Source organism: Schistocerca nitens, chromosome 1, assembly GCF_023898315.1.
Source record: "Schistocerca nitens isolate TAMUIC-IGC-003100 chromosome 1, iqSchNite1.1, whole genome shotgun sequence".
Taxonomy (NCBI): Eukaryota; Metazoa; Arthropoda; class Insecta; order Orthoptera; family Acrididae; genus Schistocerca; species Schistocerca nitens.
In genome coordinates this window covers 378,814,040-378,833,428 of record NC_064614.1, presented here as the reverse complement: position 1 = coordinate 378,833,428, position 19,389 = coordinate 378,814,040, and positions in this window count along the sequence as shown.

Genomic DNA, 19,389 nt, shown 5'->3' with positions numbered 1-19,389 from the left:
CGAACACAATGGTTTCGTTAGTGTAAACTCTACTAAACATCGTTATTCAGTGAGGAGTGGTTTAGCCCAGGGACGCAACATAGACGCCCACGTTCTTAGATACAAAGACTCGAACATTCACAGAATAACCGAAGATAATATACACCATTTGTCAGCAAAAATTGTCGTCAGAAAGGGTTTGTTACTTGCAGCACAGAGAGATGAGAAACTCAAGTCAGTACCACGATGCATGAAGTGAATCGTGACTGGATGAGAAACAAGTTGAGCCCCATCTGAATATACTCAAATGCTAGCAAAATTATCACTCGGGAGAACCCCGTAAGCTCCTGATAGACAACTTCCCCCCGCCGGGGGCTCGGGGCTCTTTGGTGGATTCGTGCTTGTTTATCATGGGGCCCCAGCCTTTGCAGTATCATTTCCCTTCCGTGCTGCTCTTATTTTTTCTCCTCCCTTGGGGAACATGTCTGGGATGCTTTTGGGAATGAGTTCTGCGTTGTCAGTATCCGGACAACAGAACAGTCTCTCCACTGTTTTTCGTTCCTCTTTTCCTTCCTCGTGCCCCTTCTCCTATTCTTCCTTCTCTTCGCCGTTTGAGGTTTCTTTTCTTCCTCCCTGTGCGCTCCTGAAGGCCGACCCATGGGTCTATCGCGTGACAGGTAACTGGGTAACGCGTAATACACGGCCCATGCTCAACAGGTATGGTACGCATGTACCCCTGGTAAAGGCCAGGCGCAGGGAGAGGTGATTTCCTGGGCTGTTACCTTCCCTATCACCTTCCCAAATCGCTAATTTTGGAAATTTGGAAATTTGTGGTAAGGTCTTATGGGACCAAACTGCCGAGGTCATCGGTCCCTAAGCTTACACACTATTTAATCAACTTAAACTAATTTACGCTGAGGACAACACACACACCCATGCCCGAGCAAGGACTCGAACCTCCGATGGGGCGAGCCGCGTGGGCCGTGACAAGACGCCACAGACCGCGCGGCTACCCCGCGAGGCAGTTGCTAATTTGTCCTTCTGTCAGGTGCTCGGGAGGTGTGACCTGAGGTGTGAACAGTCACTTAAGTCGGGTGTGGCCTCAGTTGGAAGGAACGCGCCATTGGAGACGCTGGGCAATCATGGGTGATTCATTCGCAAAGAGACACACACTCTACGTCTACTAAACGGAAACGAAAAAAAAAAAGGTTCAAATGACTCTAAGCACTATGAGACTTAACATCTGAGGTCATCAGTCCCCTAGACTTAGAACTACCTAAACCTAACTAAGGACATCACACACATCCATGCCCGAGGCACGATTCGAACTTGCGACCGTAACAGCAGCGCGGTTCCGGACTGATGTGCCTAGAACCGTTCGGCCACAGCGGCCGGCAAACAAAAACGAAATGAGGCTAACGATTCGAAGACCCTCCCAGCTGTACCACGGTTCCTCATGGTTTCACGTACTGAAGACCGTCAGTTCTTTGCAGTGGTAAATCATTGTTATTCAGAAAGATGTTGGTGCGGAGTCTGTGAAATCCTGCTCTCCTCTACGCAACGGCACTTTGCTTCTGATTCTCAAGCACAACAACTGCTTGCAGCTTCGCTTCTCCATGTCTATCCAGTTCGTGTCGAAGCTCATCGCACACTGAATTCTTCATGTGGTGTTATTTACACTAGGCTGTGGCGTTACTAACACTAGGCTGCTCGATTACCTGACCGAGGCAGAAATCCAAAAATGCTTATCTGATCAGGGCAGATTGCAGTCCACTGGGTGATGAAAAAGGTAGATGCATCCTTAGAGCCCACATGCACTCTTTTTCTGACTTTTGACAGGTTGGTGCTTCCTTCCAAGATCAAAGCAGGCTATGAAGTTATCACTGTGCGACTGAACATTCAGAACGCGATGCAGTCCTACCAGTGTCATCATTACTCAACCCTACTCAGATGTCCTGCCGACAACTGGCCAAGTGTGTAACCTGTGGCACAGATGCTCACGAAGGTGTTTTTCCGCCTCCTACTCTCCACTGCATCAATGGCAATGGCGACCATGCAGTCTCCTCCCGAGATTGTCCCACGCATTTCGATGAGCAGGACGTCCAGAAGATCCAGGTGAAGGAAAAGGTGCCTTACTCTGTTGCTCGCAAGTTGTTGGCTAGTTTGAAATCCTGCATTTTGCCATTTGGCACTTACAGTACTGTTCTTGTTATATCTCGCTCCACGAAGGACATGGCTACGTAGACATGCAGTCTCAAATTCAGCACCACAGTTGTAAGATCGCCCAGTGTCACGTTAGCATCCGTGTCTCCTCCTCCAGTTGTGCAACAAGTCACCAAACTTTCGCCTCATGGGCTGAAATCATCCGCTGCACCACCGGCTGGCCGGAAGAGACGGAAGGAATACTCCCGTGATGAGTTCTTACAGCCCTCCAGCCAAAACACATCTGAATCGTCATCTTCCATTCGTCAAGGCTCCAAGAAATCAAACAGAGGTAAATGGTCATCTCCCTCGCAGACTCGGAGATCCTCTTCAACGTTGTTGTCAGTTGATACCTCCGTGTGGCCGGTGCGCACCGCCAACCGCTTTTCTGCCTTGGACTCCGCAGACCGACAGAGCGAGAATGCCGACGCTTCTGTAGATCTCATGGAGCCAGATCCGCCACCCATTGCCCCTGGAAGCAGTGACTCTTCGAAGACTGGCACTCGACAGCCGCTGATGTGACACCCCTTCATTTTTTCCCTGCTCCGCATTTCTCGTCAAGCTTCTGCTCCAATAGAACGTCCGTGGCCTTTGATCCAAAAAAGAGGAAATGCGGCTGCTCTTGGAATCACAGCGTCCAATTGTTCTTTGCCTCCAGGAAAAAAATTGCGCCCTTACGTCCTCTTTGACCTCTCACGTATCTTTCCGGTTCACTTTGACCTTCCCCCTGAGAACGGCATTCCATCTCATGGGGGAATCATGCTGCTCATTCTGGATGACGTTCATAGTCAAATCATCTCCCTGACTAGCCAACTTCCAGCTGTGGCAGTCCACATTTTCCTTCCTTGCTTCACCTTTTCCCTTTGTATCGTTTACATCCCTCCATCATTCGGAGTCACCAGCGTAGACTTCTTCCAGCTTATTAGGCAATTGTCTCACCCATTTCTGCTGCTTGGTGACTTTCCAGCTAACCCCTTTGGGGTTCTCCCAGAACCCGTCCGAGTGGAGCCTTCTTGTCTGACCTTCTCAGTCAATATAACATCATCTTCCTTGAAATGGGAGCACCCACATTCCTTTAAGACTCCACGCACATTCCTGTTTGGATCTCTCCTTCTGCACTGCCCAGGTTGCCCATTGTCTCGAGTGGTCTGTTCTGTCTGAGACATACTCGAGCGACCATTTCCTGTGTGCTACCCGTTTGCTGACTCCTATCCTGTGCACACCTAACTGGCAGCTCTCTAAGGCCGACTGGAGGCTTTACTCCTCCCTGGTGACCTTCGACGAACATTTCCACAGTTGTGATGACCAGGTAGTCTACCTCAACAACGCTATCCTTACCGCTACAGATCGTTCCATTCCTCGCACTTCCTCTTTACCGCGCCGTGTCTCGGCCTCTTGGTGGACTGAGGCATGCCGCGACGCAATTCGTGCGGGGAGACTTGCCCTCCGCGTTTTTAGGGTCATCCTGCGACGTCAAACTGCATTCGCTATAAACAGTTGCGAGCGCAGTGTCGTCGCGTTCTTCGGGATAGCAAAAAACGCTAGCTGGATTTCATTTACTAGTTCTTTTACCAGTTCCACTCCCTCTTCTGTCATGTGGGCTAACCTCTGACTGCTCTCTGTGTCCAAGGTCCCTCTCTCAGTTTCCGGTCTGACCGTAGCAGATGATCTTATGGTGGCCCCTACTGCAGTCTCCAATACCTTGGGCAGCTATTCTGTGGAGATTTCGAGCTCCACTCACTGTCACCCTGCCTTCCTCCACCAGAAACGAGTGCAGGAGGCTCAAGTGACACCCTTCGTTTATCAGAATCGTGATTGCTACAATGTCGACTTTACTATGCTCTCACTTCATCCCGATCCTCTGCCCCAGGATCAGACGATGTTCACATTCAGATGTTGAATAACCTTTCCCTTGCTGGCAAGCACTTTCTCCTTCATATGTACAATGGCACCTGGGCAGAGAGCACGTTTCCCACATGCTGGCGTGAAGCCGCTTTCCTACTCATACCTAAGCCTGGTAAGGACAAACACCCACCTTGTAGCTACCACCCCATTTCTCTCACCAGCTGTGTGTGCAAGGTGATGGAACATATAAATCATGCAGGGCTGGTGTGGTCGCGCGGGTCCCGCAATTTACTAACCACTGCACAATGTGGATTTAGATCGCGCCCTTCTGCAGTTGACCAAACTGTGGCCGTGTTTTTCGATTTGGAGAAAGCGTACGAAACATGGTGCTTTGGTCGCTGCATGTCCCATTTCTTCAGGAACTTTTAAGGGTCGTGTGGGTACTGCCTTGTCGGACACCTTTATTCAGAAAAACGGTATGCCTCAAGATTCTGTCCTGAGTGTCGTCCTCTTTGCTATTGCCATTAACCCTGTTATGGACTTGTCCCGCCAGGCACCTCCACCTCCCTTTTCGTTGAAGATTTTGCCGTCTATTGCAATTCTCCACGGGCTTGTCTCCTTGAGCGCCGACTTCAACGTTGTCTCGATCGTCTTATTCCGTGGAGCATCAACAATGGCTTTCAAATTTCCAATGAAAAAACTTTTTGTATGAATTTCTGGCTGCGCAATTGGTTTCTTGCACCGTCTTTACAGCTTGGGCCTGTTGCTCTCCGTTCGTTGAAAATATGAAATTCGTGGCAGTTATTCTCGATAGGGGACTTTCTTGGTCCTCCTACATATCTTATCTGGCCGACCACTGTACCGGTTCCTCAATGTCATACGTGTCCTCAGCGGTACTTCCTGGGGAGCGGATCAGACCACCTTCCTCCTTTTATACCAGTCCCTTGTCCGTTCGAAATTAGACTACGGGTGCTTCGCTTATGCATATACATGTCCGTACATTTCACGCCGCCGCAATGCAATCCACAATCGTGGCATCCGTTTGGTCACTGGTGCCTTTTACACTACGCCGGTTAAGAGTATGTATGCAGAAGCTGCCGAATTACCAGTGTCGTGCTACCGTGATTTTCTCCTCCGCAGATACGCATGCCGTTTGTCTGCCATGTCTGGCAACCCATCCTATGCCATCCTATGGGAGGTAGTCTCAAGGTGTGGCAGGGGGCGAAAGACATTCCGGAGGGCTGAACGGAAGGCCTCTCCAGTTTGTCTGACGAACCGGTTTCAGGTTCTGTCTCAGGCTGATACTGATCTTCGGCCTGACATGGCTGCTTGTCCTGTTCCAGAGGTTGCCCCTCAGTCTGCAAGATCCGGGCGGTCGCAGAGGGTGAGCTTACTGGTAGTTGGGAGCTCCAACGTCAGGCGCGTAATGGGGCCCCTTAGGGAAATGGCAGCAAGAGAGGGGAAGAAAACCAATGTGCACTCCGTGTGCATACCGGGGGGAGTCATTCCAGATGTGGAAAGGGTCCTTCCGGATGCCATGAAGGGTACAGGGTGCACCCATCTGCAGGTGGTCGCTCATGTCGGCACCAATGATGTGTGTCGCTATGGATCGGAGGAAATCCTCTCTGGCTTCCGACGGCTATCTGATTTGGTGAAGACTGCCAGTCTCGCTAGCGGGATGAAAGCAGAGCTCACCATCTGCACCATCGTCGACAGGACTGACTGCGGACCTTTGGTACAGAGCCGAGTGGAGGGTCTGAATCAGAGGCTGAGACGGTTCTGCGACCATGTGGGCTGCAGATTCCTCGACTTGCGCCATAGGATGGTGGGGTTTCGGGTTCCGCTGGATAGGTCAGGAGTCCACTACACGCAGCAAGCGGCTACACGGGTAGCAGAGGTTGTGTGGCGTGGACTGGGCGGTTTTTTAGGTTAGATGGCCTCGGGCAAGTACAGAAAGGGCAACAGCCTCAAAGGGTGCGGAGCAAAGTCAGGACATGCGGGGACCAAGCAGCAATCGGTATTGTAATTGTAAACTGTCGAAGCATCGTTGGTAAAGTACCGGAACTTCAAGCGCTGATAGAAAGCACCGAAGCTGAAATCGTTATAGGTACAGAGAGCTGGCTTAAGCCAGAGATAAATTCTGCTGAAATTTTTACAGAGGTACAGACGGTGTTTAGGAAGGATAGATTGCATGCAACCGGTGGTGGAGTGTTCGTCGCTGTTAGTAGTAGTTTATCCTGTAGTGAAGTAGAAGTGGATAGTTCCTGTGAATTATTATGGGTGGAGGTTACACTCACCAACCGAGCTGGGTTAATAATTGGCTCCTTTTACCGACCTCCCGACTCAGCAGCGTTAGTGGCAGAACAACTGAGAGAAAATTTGGAATACATTTCGCATAAATTTCCTCAGCATGTTATAGTCTTAGGTGGAGATTTCAATTTACCAGATATAGACTGGGACACTCAGATGTTTAGGACGGGTGGTAGGGACAGAGCATTGAGTGACATTATACTGAGTGAACTATCCGAAAATTACCTCGAGCAATTAAACAGAGAACCGACTCGTGGAGATAACATCTTGGACCTACTGATAACAAACAGACCCGAACTTTTCGACTCTGTAAGTGCAGAACAGGGAATCAGTGATCATAAGGCCGTTGTAGCATCCCTGAATATGGAAGTTAATAGGAATATAAAAAAAGGGAGGAAGGTTTATCTGTTTAGCAAGAGTAATAGAAGGCAGATTTCAGACTACCTAACAGATCAAAACGAAAATTTCTGTTCCGACACTGACAATGTTGAGTGTTTATGGAAAAAGTTCAAGGCAATCGTAAAATGCGTTTTAGACAGGTACGTGCCGAGTAAAACTGTGAGGGACGGGAAAAACCCACCGTGGTACAACAACAAAGTTAGGAAACTACTGCGAAAGCAAAGAGAGCTTCAAGTTTAAACGCAGCCAAAACCTCTCAGACAAACAGGAGCTAAGCGATGTCAAAGTTAGCGTAAGGAGGGCTATGCGAGAAGCGTTCAGTGAATTCGAAAGTAAAATTCTATGTACAGACTTGACAGAAAATCCTAGGAAGTTCTGGTCCTACGTTAAATCAGTAAGTGGCTCGAAACAGCATATCCAGACACTCCGGGACGATGATGGCATTGAAACAGAGGATGACACGCGTAAAGCTGAAATACTAAACACCTTTTTCCAAAGCTGTTTCACAGAGGAAGACCGCACTGCAGTTCCTTCTCTAAATCCTCGCACAAACGAAAAAATGGCTGACATCGAAATAAGTGTCCAAGGAATAGAAAAGCAACTGGAATCACTCAACAGAGGAAAGTCCACTGGACCTGACGGGATACCAATTCGATTCTACACAGAGTACGCGAAAGAACTTGCCCCCCTTCTAACAGCCGTGTACCGCAAGTCTCTAGAGGAACGGAGGGTTCCAAATGATTGGAAAAGAGCACAGGTAGTCCCAGTCTTCAAGAAGGGTCGTCGAGCAGATGCGCAAAACTATAGACCTATTTCTCTGACGTCGATCTATTGTAGAATTTTAGAACATGTTTTTTGCTCGAGTATCATGTCGTTTTTGGAAACCCAGAATCTACTATGTAGGAATCAACATGGATTCCGGAAACAGCGATCGTGTGAGACCCAACTCGCGTTATTTGTTCATGAGACCCAGAAAATATTAGATACAGGCTCCCAGGTAGATGCTATTTTTCTTGACTTCCGGAAGGCGTTCGATACAGTTCCGCACTGTCGCCTGATAAACAAAGTAAGAGCCTACGGAATATCAGACCAGCTGTGTGGCTGGATTGAAGATTTTTTAGCAAACAGAACACAGCATGTTGTTATCAATGGAGAGACGTCTACAGACGTTAAGGTAACCTCTGGCGTGCCACAGGGGAGTGTTATGGGACCATTGCTTTTCACAATATATATAAATGACCTAGTAGATAGTGTCGGAAGTTCCATGCGGCTTTTCGCGGATGATGCTGTAGTATACAGAGAAGTTACAGCATTAGAAAATTGTAGCGAAATGCAGGAAGATCTGCAGCGGATAGGCACTTGGTGCAGGGAGTGGCAACTGTCCCTTAACATAGACAAATGTAATGTATTGCGAATACATAGAAAGAAGGATCCTTTATTGTATGATTATATGATAGCGGAACAAACACTGGTAGCAGCTGCTTTTGTAAAATATCTGGGAGTATGCGTGCGGAACGATTTGAAGTGGAATGATCATATAAAATTAATTGTTGGTAAGGCGGGTACCAGGTTGAGATTTATTGGGAGAGTGCTTAGAAAATGTAGTCCAGCAACAAAGGAGGTGGCTTACAAAACACTCGTTCGACCTATACTTGAGTATTGCTCATCAGTGTGGGATCCGTACCAGATCGGGTTGACGGAGGAGATAGAGAAGATCCAAAGAAGAGCGGCGCGTTTCGTCACAGGGTTATTTGGTAACCGTGATAGCGTTACGGAGATGTTTAATAAACTCAAGTGGCAAACTCTGCAAGAGAGGCGCTCTGCATCGCGGTGTAGCTTGCTCGCCAGGTTTCGAGAGGGTGCGTTTCTGGATGAGGTATCGAGTATATTGCTTCCCCCTACTTATACCTCCCGAGGAGATCACGAATGTAAAATTAGAGAGATTAGAGCGCGCACGGAGGCTTTCAGACAGTCGTTCTTCCCGCGAACCATACGCGACTGGAACAGGAAAGGGAGGTAATGACAGTGGCACGTAAAGTGCTCTCCGCCACACACCGTTGGGTGGCTTGCGGAGTATGAATGTAGATGTAGATGTAGATGTAGACTCCTCTGATCGCCAGTATGGGGCGCGACTTTCTTCTCTGTTACCTTCTGGAGATCGCTTTCGGCTGTTGCTCCGGCGGCATTTCACGCGACCTGCCACTTTGCCAATGAGTGTGAACCCTTCACCCCCTTGGCTTCGTGCGCCAGCTTGGACTTCACTCGTTTCCTAAGGACACTGATCCAGACTCGCTCTGTCGCCGTAAGTTTCTCGACCTTTGCACGGAACTTCGCTATAGTGCCTTTGTGTGCAATGATGGCTGTCGGGTGTGCCTTCGTCATTGGCACCCACGCTTTGCGATATCCTCTTCCAGAACACTGCTCAGTATTTGCAGCTTTTCGCCCTGTACCAGGCCATGCAGTACATCAGGCGACACAGGCTTTTAAATTGTGCCATTTTCTCCGACTCTCTCAGTGCTCTTCCTAGCCTCTGTGTGCTGTACACCATCTCTCCTTTAGTGCAACGGATCCAGGAAAGCTTTCAATTGCACCTTCTTGATGGAGCCACTGAGATGTTTGTGTGGGTCCCTGATCACGCCGGTCTGACGGGCAACGAGGCCGCTGACACTGCTGCCAAAGCTGCAGTCCTTGAACTTCGGCCTGCTAGTTCTTCCATTCCTTCAGAAGATCTCTGTAATGCCGTCTGTCAGCAGGTGATATCACTTTGGGATCACCACTGGTCTTCCCTTCATGGGAACAAGCTCCGGGGAATTAAAACTCTCCCAGTGGCTTAGCTGACCCCTCTCGGTCCTTACGCCGCGAGATCATCTTAGCTTGGTTGAGTATTGGGCACTGTCTTTTTAGCCGTCGCCATTTATTAAGTGGCGATCCCCCACCACTCTGTGCTTATTGTCCTTAACCGTAGACAGTTCACCATTTCGGCCGCGGTGGTCTCGCGGTTCTAGGCGCGCAGTCCGGAACCGTGCGACTGCTTCGGTCGCAGGTTCGAATCCTGCCTCGGGCATGGATGTGTGTGATGTCCTTAGGTTAGTTAGGTTTAAGTAGTTCTAAGTTCTAGGGGACTTATGACCACAGCAGTTGAGTCCCATAGTGCTCAGAGCCATTTGCACCATTTGCACCAGTTCACCATTTCCTGACGGAATGCCCTTACTCTAACCATTTACATTCTCATTTATGTTTGCCATCTGAGTTACCGACCGTTTTACCTTGTCGACGGCGTTTTGCTTTTTATCCGTCGCAGCACTATGGCGAAGGACATTTACTCTTTAGTTCAGGACTTCCATTGCCACTACGGTGTACCTTGTGGACCTTTCTCCAAGTCCATGTTTTTAGCTGGCTTTTCTTCCGTCGATTGGGCTTAAAGTTTTGTCGTTTTTGACTCCTTCTTCTTCTTTATGTTCTGCGGTTCTGACACGGCCGCGTAGGTCCCTAGTTATTTTGTTATTTTTGCGCCCTAGAAAAAAAGAAACAATAGAAACTCTAAAATTACAGAAAGTTGCAAACTCGAGAAATCAGAACTAACTCCCTTCCAAAACCTCTACCTAAGTCCACACAGAAGTGACACATCACACTTACCACATACCACTTCAGCGACTCTTCTGCAATTGACTTTACACAAATTCAATCTGCCTCGCCTCCGATCCCAGAGACCGAAAAACCTTGGAAGCGGGAGGGGTGGTGGGTGGAGTGTGGTGTACGAGGCGCCTTCTCCAATGAGATGACATGCGAGACAACACCTTATTTTCTCTTGCTCAAAATTGTTCATATTTTCAATGTCTAAAATTCGAACAAACACATCCTTTGCTCGCGGATCTGAAGGAACGAGCCGTCAGGCCTGTTAAGCAAAAGCCCACTGAAATAACATACAGCCCGCATGGCTGTCGTTCTCGTGCCTCTGCTGCAAAACTGAAGCAAGGAAGTCCGCCTAGGTTCACAAAGCTGCAACGTTTGCAATTACACGCTTATTCATTTAATCCAGTGATTATTAATGTTTAGAAAACGTGGTTATAGGTACATGGCGTGCTGAATAGCAAATACGACAAAAAAAATACACTCAGTTTTCGTTCCCAATGTAATCTTACTCCCTGGTATGGAAAAAAAAATTGAGAAAGCACAGGCAGAGAAAAGACTAGGTGCAAAACTTGAAAAAACAACGAAATAATTTGAAAGGTGGACATACTGCCGCTTCCGATGTACTATGATATCCTATATTTTCCTTTCAGTGTTTTCCTTTACACTCACATTAGTCACACTTAAATTTGTGATTCTTGAAGTTTTCCCGGCGTACTGAATGTTCGATGAGATTTCGGGATTGCAACCGGATCACGTTGACTTCTTGCCACGATATTTCGGCTGGCAATCGTCCAGACATCTTCAGATGAGTGTCCGGACACTCACCTGAAGATGGCTGGACGATTGCCAGCCGAAATATCGTGGCAAGAAGTCAACGTGATCCGGCTGCAATCCCGAAATCTCATCGAACACACTTAAATATCATTATACACCGTTTCCTTAGAAGTTCCTTATGAAATTTACGCATATCCAGGCTTTTTTCTGTTAGAATTGAAAAATAACTAGGGGGATTGGATATCTGAACAGTTTTAAATTGTTTAGTACCTCTAACGAAGAATTAATGACAGCATAAGGCATAATTAGAGGAATCGTCTGTAAGAGTTTACCAGTCAAGTAAAAAGCAGCCAGGAATATTCAAATGTGGAACAGCATTTACACGGTCCAGTCACATTAACGTGCTCACCGCTTGTGTTCGACGTCAGTGTGCAATAACCACTTAAAGAGACGACAGGTGGCAGTACTAGCAGCAGTCCTGTCGGGAGGACGCGGTAAACGGCGCAGTCGCTGTCGCAACGCGGAAACGGCGTGATATTTATCTAACGTCCACCATGGTATGACCATTGGTCTTCGGGCCAAGGGTGGAAGCACTTCAGATGCGGCGAAGTCATAAAGTGTTCGTGTGCCGCCGCATTTAAAACATACCGTACATGGAAAAATGGCGCTGTCCAAAACAGACGCCGAGGCAACCGGAAGGGGTGAAAAACGGCTGCACAGATGTCAAGGAGAGTACTGACGTGTAGAGATGGACAAAGTCGTTCATCCTTGGGAACTAGTTCACTGCTGAGCGCTCTTTTTTTTCGGAACCGTTGATTTTTACTCGTTAACCGTTCATTGTGTTTAGTATATGGTTCTTATGAAAACCTGAAAATTAGTAGCATAGGTGTCTGGAGATGGAAGGCGCCAAGAGGGGGCACTTGCCTCCCCCCTGGAGTACAGTCTTTATTCATAACAGAATTCTCACACACTTGTAATTTTCGTGAGTCTGCGAAACATCTCGTTTAGCCAACTGTAGCGTTATGTAGCTGTTCGCAGTGAAATAATATAAGGTGGCGCACGAAAAACCGGTCCCGAGTACAGACTGCTCGCCAATTACGCAGGAATTGTTGACCACTACAAGCGGGATAGATAAACATGTGATAATTTGACAGTGAAGAAATAACAAATAAGCTGGCCAGGCGGTGTGGCTGAGCGGTTCCAGGCGGTTCAGTCTGGAACCGCGCGACCGCTGCGGTCGCAGGTTCGAATTCTGCCTCGGGCATGGATGTGTGTGATGTCCTTAGGTTAGTTAGGTTTAAGTAGTTCTAATGACCTCAGATGTTAAGTCCCATAGTGCTCAGAGCCATTTGAACCATTTTGAACGAATAAGCTAATGCAAATAACTTAGAAACAATAGATGACTATTGGTAAGCGACAATGAGCAGTCTAATACTCGGGGCCGATTTTTCGTTCGCCGCCCTGTACCACTGAAATAATATTGTAGAGTTATCATATTCTCTTTACAAAATGTGACACCATATGCTCAATTATGAAGCGCGGGCTTCATTCGTTTGTAGGTAGGTCTGCCTTCCATAACAATTAACACGCTCTTTTACCTTGGATAAAAAAAAGACGGAAAATGGCCACTCGTGTGTGCCGTGCCGACGTCCCTTGCATGTCTAATAACAAAGAATCTTGCCTTTTTACAAATATTCCTTCTGCTGCTTATCGTATTAGTGAAGTAAGCCGATACGCCGTTTTGTTCCCTGAAACGATGTATGTATTACATACCACGTAATGCTTATGTAATTTACGTAATTATAAAATACATTTTAATTACCGGTGGTGGACGCTGAATAGAATACGAAAAGAGCCAGAAGTTCACACTTCAGAAAAGGTTTGTAACTGATCTACAATGGGCGTCCGAAGCGAACGAAACGAACAACAACAACAACTCGTTACTAAACTATGAACAGTCGGCAGTGGGACTGCGTGTGGCCACGCGAAGAAGGACGAGTCCGGCCGAGAGAGGCCGAGACCGAGACAGACGGAAACGGGACCGAGGCTGGAACGAGACCGGCCGACGTGCCGTTGCGGGAACGTGACCGACCGTATCCCGCTCCCGGGAACTATAAATAGGAAACCGCGTTAAAATTCGTTCTTCGCCCGTTCCGTTCATCTTGGTGAACCGTTCCTTTGGACCCGTTAGTTCGTGAACGACCCATCTCTGCTGACGAGCAACCGTTGAACGACCGTTTGGCGAAGCAGTAGCGTAGGGGCCTCGGAAGCAGGCGCCTGGTTCATGCACCCATACTGGCTGCTGTTCATTGGCGGCGAAAGTTGGAATTTGCACGCCAGTACCGCATCTGTACGTCCACTGAGTGATGATAGGTCGCATTTTCAGATGTTCATGTTTCATGCGATACCGTTCAGATGGTCGTTGACATGTACTGCGTGACACGCTGAAAGCTAACACACTGTAACAATCGTCGGAAGCGTCAAGGAGGGAGCGATATGGTCTGCGGAATGTTTTCGTGGCATTACCTGAGAATTATGTTTGTGTCAGAGCTCTGTAATTCACTGATAAACTGTTTTAACGATGTTGGAATCTATAAAGCTATCGTAGTCAATACAATCGAAATGAAGCTTTGTTAACTGGGCTTAACGTTTCAGTTTTAAGTATGTTGACACATTCATCCTCGGTTACCTTCGTCTACTTCTTCGGCTGGTATTTTACTTCCCAAAGAACCAGACGTGAGTGTACTGTTCACGGCAAGTAAGCACCCTGGACAAAAATTTGTCACCTCCTGGAGACATTACGCTAATACCACGAAACACCACACTTACCAGTAGACGTGGAATGGGCATTCTGGACCAATTACCAAAATCATATATAAAAAACCATATTTTATGACTATTTTTAGTCCATTTTACAATGATACAACACAAAATTAGGGAAATGCAAAATGTCTCTTTTAGATAATACTATATACAACTATAGATGGTGTTGGTTATTCTAAATATTTACTTATATACAATTACTAATAATTATGTTTCTATAGTAAATATAATATATACATATATACAATGAATGATGATGAAACAATAATCTAAATATATACAATACATACATTAATAAATATAATATATGCAACATATATACATATATACAACTAGTGATTATATACAATATTTACAATAAACTATAATGTCCAAGTGGTAATGTATTTATTCCGTCATTCAGAATTTGTCTTTTATCATCATTTGCACTTAATGCTATTTTATTTAATTTTACTGTATATATTTCATGTTTATAGCTTCTAATTAAATTCATTGATCTATATAATTCGCTATTATTGAATAAGCAGTCTTTATAGTCATCCATTGATATTTTATTCATTACTACTGATTTCTTAACACCTTTAGATTTTTTATTTTCTTTTTCATCAACACAATATGCATACATTTTAGCTCTCAAACCAACAAATTCAGTCATTATTTTACCATTACATTCATCTTTCATTTTACCTAATACCTTTTTGTTCATTTGTGGTATATTGTACACATTATTTGAGCATAATCACTTGCATCAAAATGTTCAATCATATTTTTCATATCTTTATAAAAGTCATCTGTTTTTATATTGTATATATAACTATCAGTATCTTGATAACATAACTCAATATTTGTACCATATTTAGGTTTCATTACATCATAATGGAAACTATACATTAATTCTTTTGATAAATCTAATATACTCATTCCAACATAAATTGTTTTATTAAATTTAATTTCAGTTTTATTCATATGAATAGCTACCAGATTTTCATTAAATATTGTTCTATGTTTGAAATTTGGTTTAGCTATTAATTTATCACATTTTTTTCCATCTGATACTAATTTTATATTAACTCTGTTTCTTATATTTTCCATTGTTTTTCCAAACACACTATTATTCATTAGTTTAAAGAAATCTTTTTCAAAATCATTTTTAGCTTTTGTTCTCATTTCTGTATTTAAGTCAATGTACTTTTTCAACCAATCACTTTGTCTGAATTTTAGTGCACGATGTATTTTTGTTAATTTCAATCCTAATTTTAAATACTGTTTCAAATTTCTGTAATGTACAACATATTTATGTTTACTATTTAATGTTGTTAATAATTTATGTCCATTTTCTGGTGCTAATGGTAAATCCTTATGTTTGTCATGTAATTCAATTGGATATTCTAAATCAACTTCTAATATATATCCATATTCAGATTTATCTGGAATGTTCATTACATCAATATCTAAATTATTTTCCCATTCAAATCCACCATATGGTAAATATTCTGACATTGCATATCCATATAAATTATTAGCATTTAAATACATTAAATAGTTTGATTCCGTATTTTTATTGTAATCTTTCATGTATTTATTATTTGCTTTAACATATCTTTTACAACATTGTGCTATACCACCTCTAATGCCTTTTTCAACCATTAATATCATATCATAATCATGTAATAATTCAAGTGGTTGTTTAGTCATTTTTAACATTGCATCCCATGATAAACCAGGTGCTGTATAATACCATGCTGGATCTAAATCATATGATTTCATACATGTATCTCTAAAATTCTCAAATACATCAGCTAATAATAACACATCTGTTTTCAAATATAAATCATGGTATTCACCCATATTTTTTATATTAAATTCATTCCATACTAATTTTGCGTGCTCATAATCATCATCACTTATATTACATTCATTTATCTTACTATAGAATTCATTTTTAGGTGGTAATTGTGTTTCATTGAATCTATCCCAATTATCCATATAATCATATGGGTAAACACCTTTTCTAATAACTAGATCTACTTTATCTTTTTGAAAGAATAATTCAATATTTTTCATTTTATCTTTTGACAACTTAGATGATAGTTTGTCTAAAGATGATGCCATGAATCTAAATGTATCAATAAATCTCATTTTTAAGTTATTTGTTTGCTTACCAAAACTTATATATTTTTCTTCATTATTTGGTATCAATTCTATTTCCTTATCATCATAACCAAGTTCTTCTATAAACAAATGTGAATCATAACCAGTTAGATTGTGTAAGAATATAGGCACAAATGTTGGTTGTTGAAGTTTAAGATTACATTCATTACATAATGGTGCTATATAATTACCAGTTAAATGATCATGATGATGTACTTTTTTATTATTTGGTGTATATGGTGATTCACATAATGTACATCTTTTAGATTGGTTATGTATTTTTATTTGTTCATGTGTTAACTGTTTCATTGGTTCTATTTGTGAATATATGTGTCCTATTTCTTCAACTTCATTTTTAATCATCTCAATAAATTTAGTTTTAGCATTTGGTCCTCTATAAACAACAGGATCTTTATAATGATTATGAATGTATTTCATATAGTAACAAAATCCAGATGGTTCATGTGTTTGATATTTCATTGTGTACGATTCATTTGGATTTGGTTCACATGTGTCCATTTTCAATAATATGCTTTCAACATCAGCATATATGACAAATGGAACAGGCATTGTATGTTTATAATTCTTAAATGTTATGTATTCACCTTCATTTGGCATTATAATTTTAACTGATTCATTTTTAGAACAATCATCTTTATGTGCACTTAGTTTACTTTCTCAATTGAAGTGTTGTAAGCACATTTTACATAAATGAATTTTACCATGATGTGATGTTTTCTGATTTCTTACTAAACGAGATAAATCTTTAATCCAACAATAATGTGATTTATTACTCTTTTTCATGTATAATAAATCAATGTGTACTTCTTTTTCACATTTTGTAACCTTTAATGGATATATTTCATATTTTTCATCATAAGCATACACATTAATCGATATATTAAGTTTACATTCATATTTAGGTATATTATCAATTTCAACTGGATATTCTATTTGACCAATTTTATTTTCTAATTGTTTCACACATTCTATATAGTTACTAGTTCGATCATAATGTTTATCAGCTGGATTTAATGCTGATGCTATAGACCACAAGAAACAATTTTCATCATTATTCTTAACATTTATACATGCTTTTTTATCTTTTATTGTTTTTGGTAGTTCAATATATGATGAACCATTAAGTGGTGTATATTTGTTAATTCCTAATTGTAAACCAATGACACTATTTAACATCCTGCCTGATCCTCTATCTTGAAAATTTTGCATGTATGTTATTATTCATTGTTTACCTTTTGTATAAAATTTATTTAGATCTTTTTCATTTGTGATTGTATAGTTGTATGTTGAGAATCGAAATGGTTTTATTTCATTAGTAGTATTCAATTTGAATTCACAGTACAATATTAGATTAACTTTTAATCCATTGTATATTTTAAGATTATCTTTTATTAACTGACATACAATAGGTTTTGCTGATGTCATAATGTGTTGTGGATCTTTAATTTTTACGTTGTTTTCAAAATTATATGTTTGTAATCTATTTAGGAATGCTTTTTCAATTGAATGATAAATATGATTTTTTCGTTCATTAGGTTGTTCAAATATATCTGTAGCAAATGGAAATAATGTGTGTGTAGTATTTTGAATCAACTTTAACAAACTACTTTTACATAATTTAGAATATCCATTAAGGTTTAAGTGTTTAGCTAGTGTTTTAAGTTCATTAATATTCATTGTTGATGGATCTTTATCTTCTATATCAACAATAGGATGTGGAAATAATAAATCCATTAATTCACTTTTACGCATTTTAGAGTAACCTTTAATCTTTATGCTTTTAGCTATTGCTTTAAGTTCATTCATCTTCATCCCCATTATGATATCTCTATTTATTAAGGAAGAAAACAATTATTTTTGTTGTCTATTTACTTATATAATTATTATTCAGAATATTTGGTAAATGTATTTTTACAAATAGATACAGATATATCTTTTTATTAGGGAAAAAAAGAAAAACTAATTGTTGTCTGCATGTGTTGTCTCTTTTGTGTTTTTTTATATTACATAACTGATATTTATTATCCTTATTTTGATAACTAGCTATATCTATTTACTTATATAATTATTATTCATAATATTATACTCTATACAACATATGGTTATACAATTTTAATAAAGAATTAATAGATATTTATAGATTCTTTTTCTTTTATAAGATCATTGTGAATTAGTGATTTTAAATGCTGTTTAAGTTTACATCTAGCTACAATTCTACCACATTCACATGCTACCTTTTCAAATAATTTATCTTTGTTTGCTTCATAATATCTTTTAGTATAATAACATGCACACTGGCTACATACTCTACGATGTCCATCTTTTACAAATTTATCAAAATGAAATTCATTAATATTTTTATCTTTTTTACATCTACAACATTTCTTAGTTGTATCCATTTATTACACTTAAAAACTCTATTGTTGTCTAAATTCTAATGCATGTACCTTTTTATCTGATCTGTCAATCATTCCTTTATAAACAATATTCCAACCAATCATATTGTACAATCATCCCAACCAATCATCTATCTGGTAGTACTATATTAAATTCATTATTAAGTTCAATAAATGTTTTAAAACCTAATTTAGTATTTTTGATTTCTACATTTGTAATATGATACACTTTATCCACTTCAATGTCACATAATTTCACCAATGGTGTATTTTTATTAATACTATTAAGTCTAGTTAATAGTTCCATTTGTATAGAAGAAAAATGTTTTAATTGTTGGATTGAATTGTTTAGTACAATTATTAGTTCTGATATTAATGAAGATGATTTAATACAATCTATACCAAATAGTGATAAATCAAATATACCATACTTTACTACTTTTTTGGTGTATTCATTATATTCATAAAAGGCATCATCTCTAAAAAAGTACAACATACCATTAATGTACCTAAATACTGAATTTATACCAGTTGGTAATCCAGAATATTCTCTACTTATAATACTACGTACTTTATATTTAAAATTACATTCATCTATTTCAGCATAGAAAAAGTCATTAAAGAAAATAAATGTTCTACCAGAATAAGTGTTCACTATACCATTTAATTTGAAATTATTGCGTAAACCTGTACTAGATATTGGTTTTGGATATCCTGATATCAATTGTAATGAATGTAAATGTATCATATATATCATATTATTGAAAAATATAACAAGTTCACCACTAGGTCTCTGATATATAGCATCTATACGGTTTACATCATTTGGTAAAAATGTTAACCAATCAATTATTAA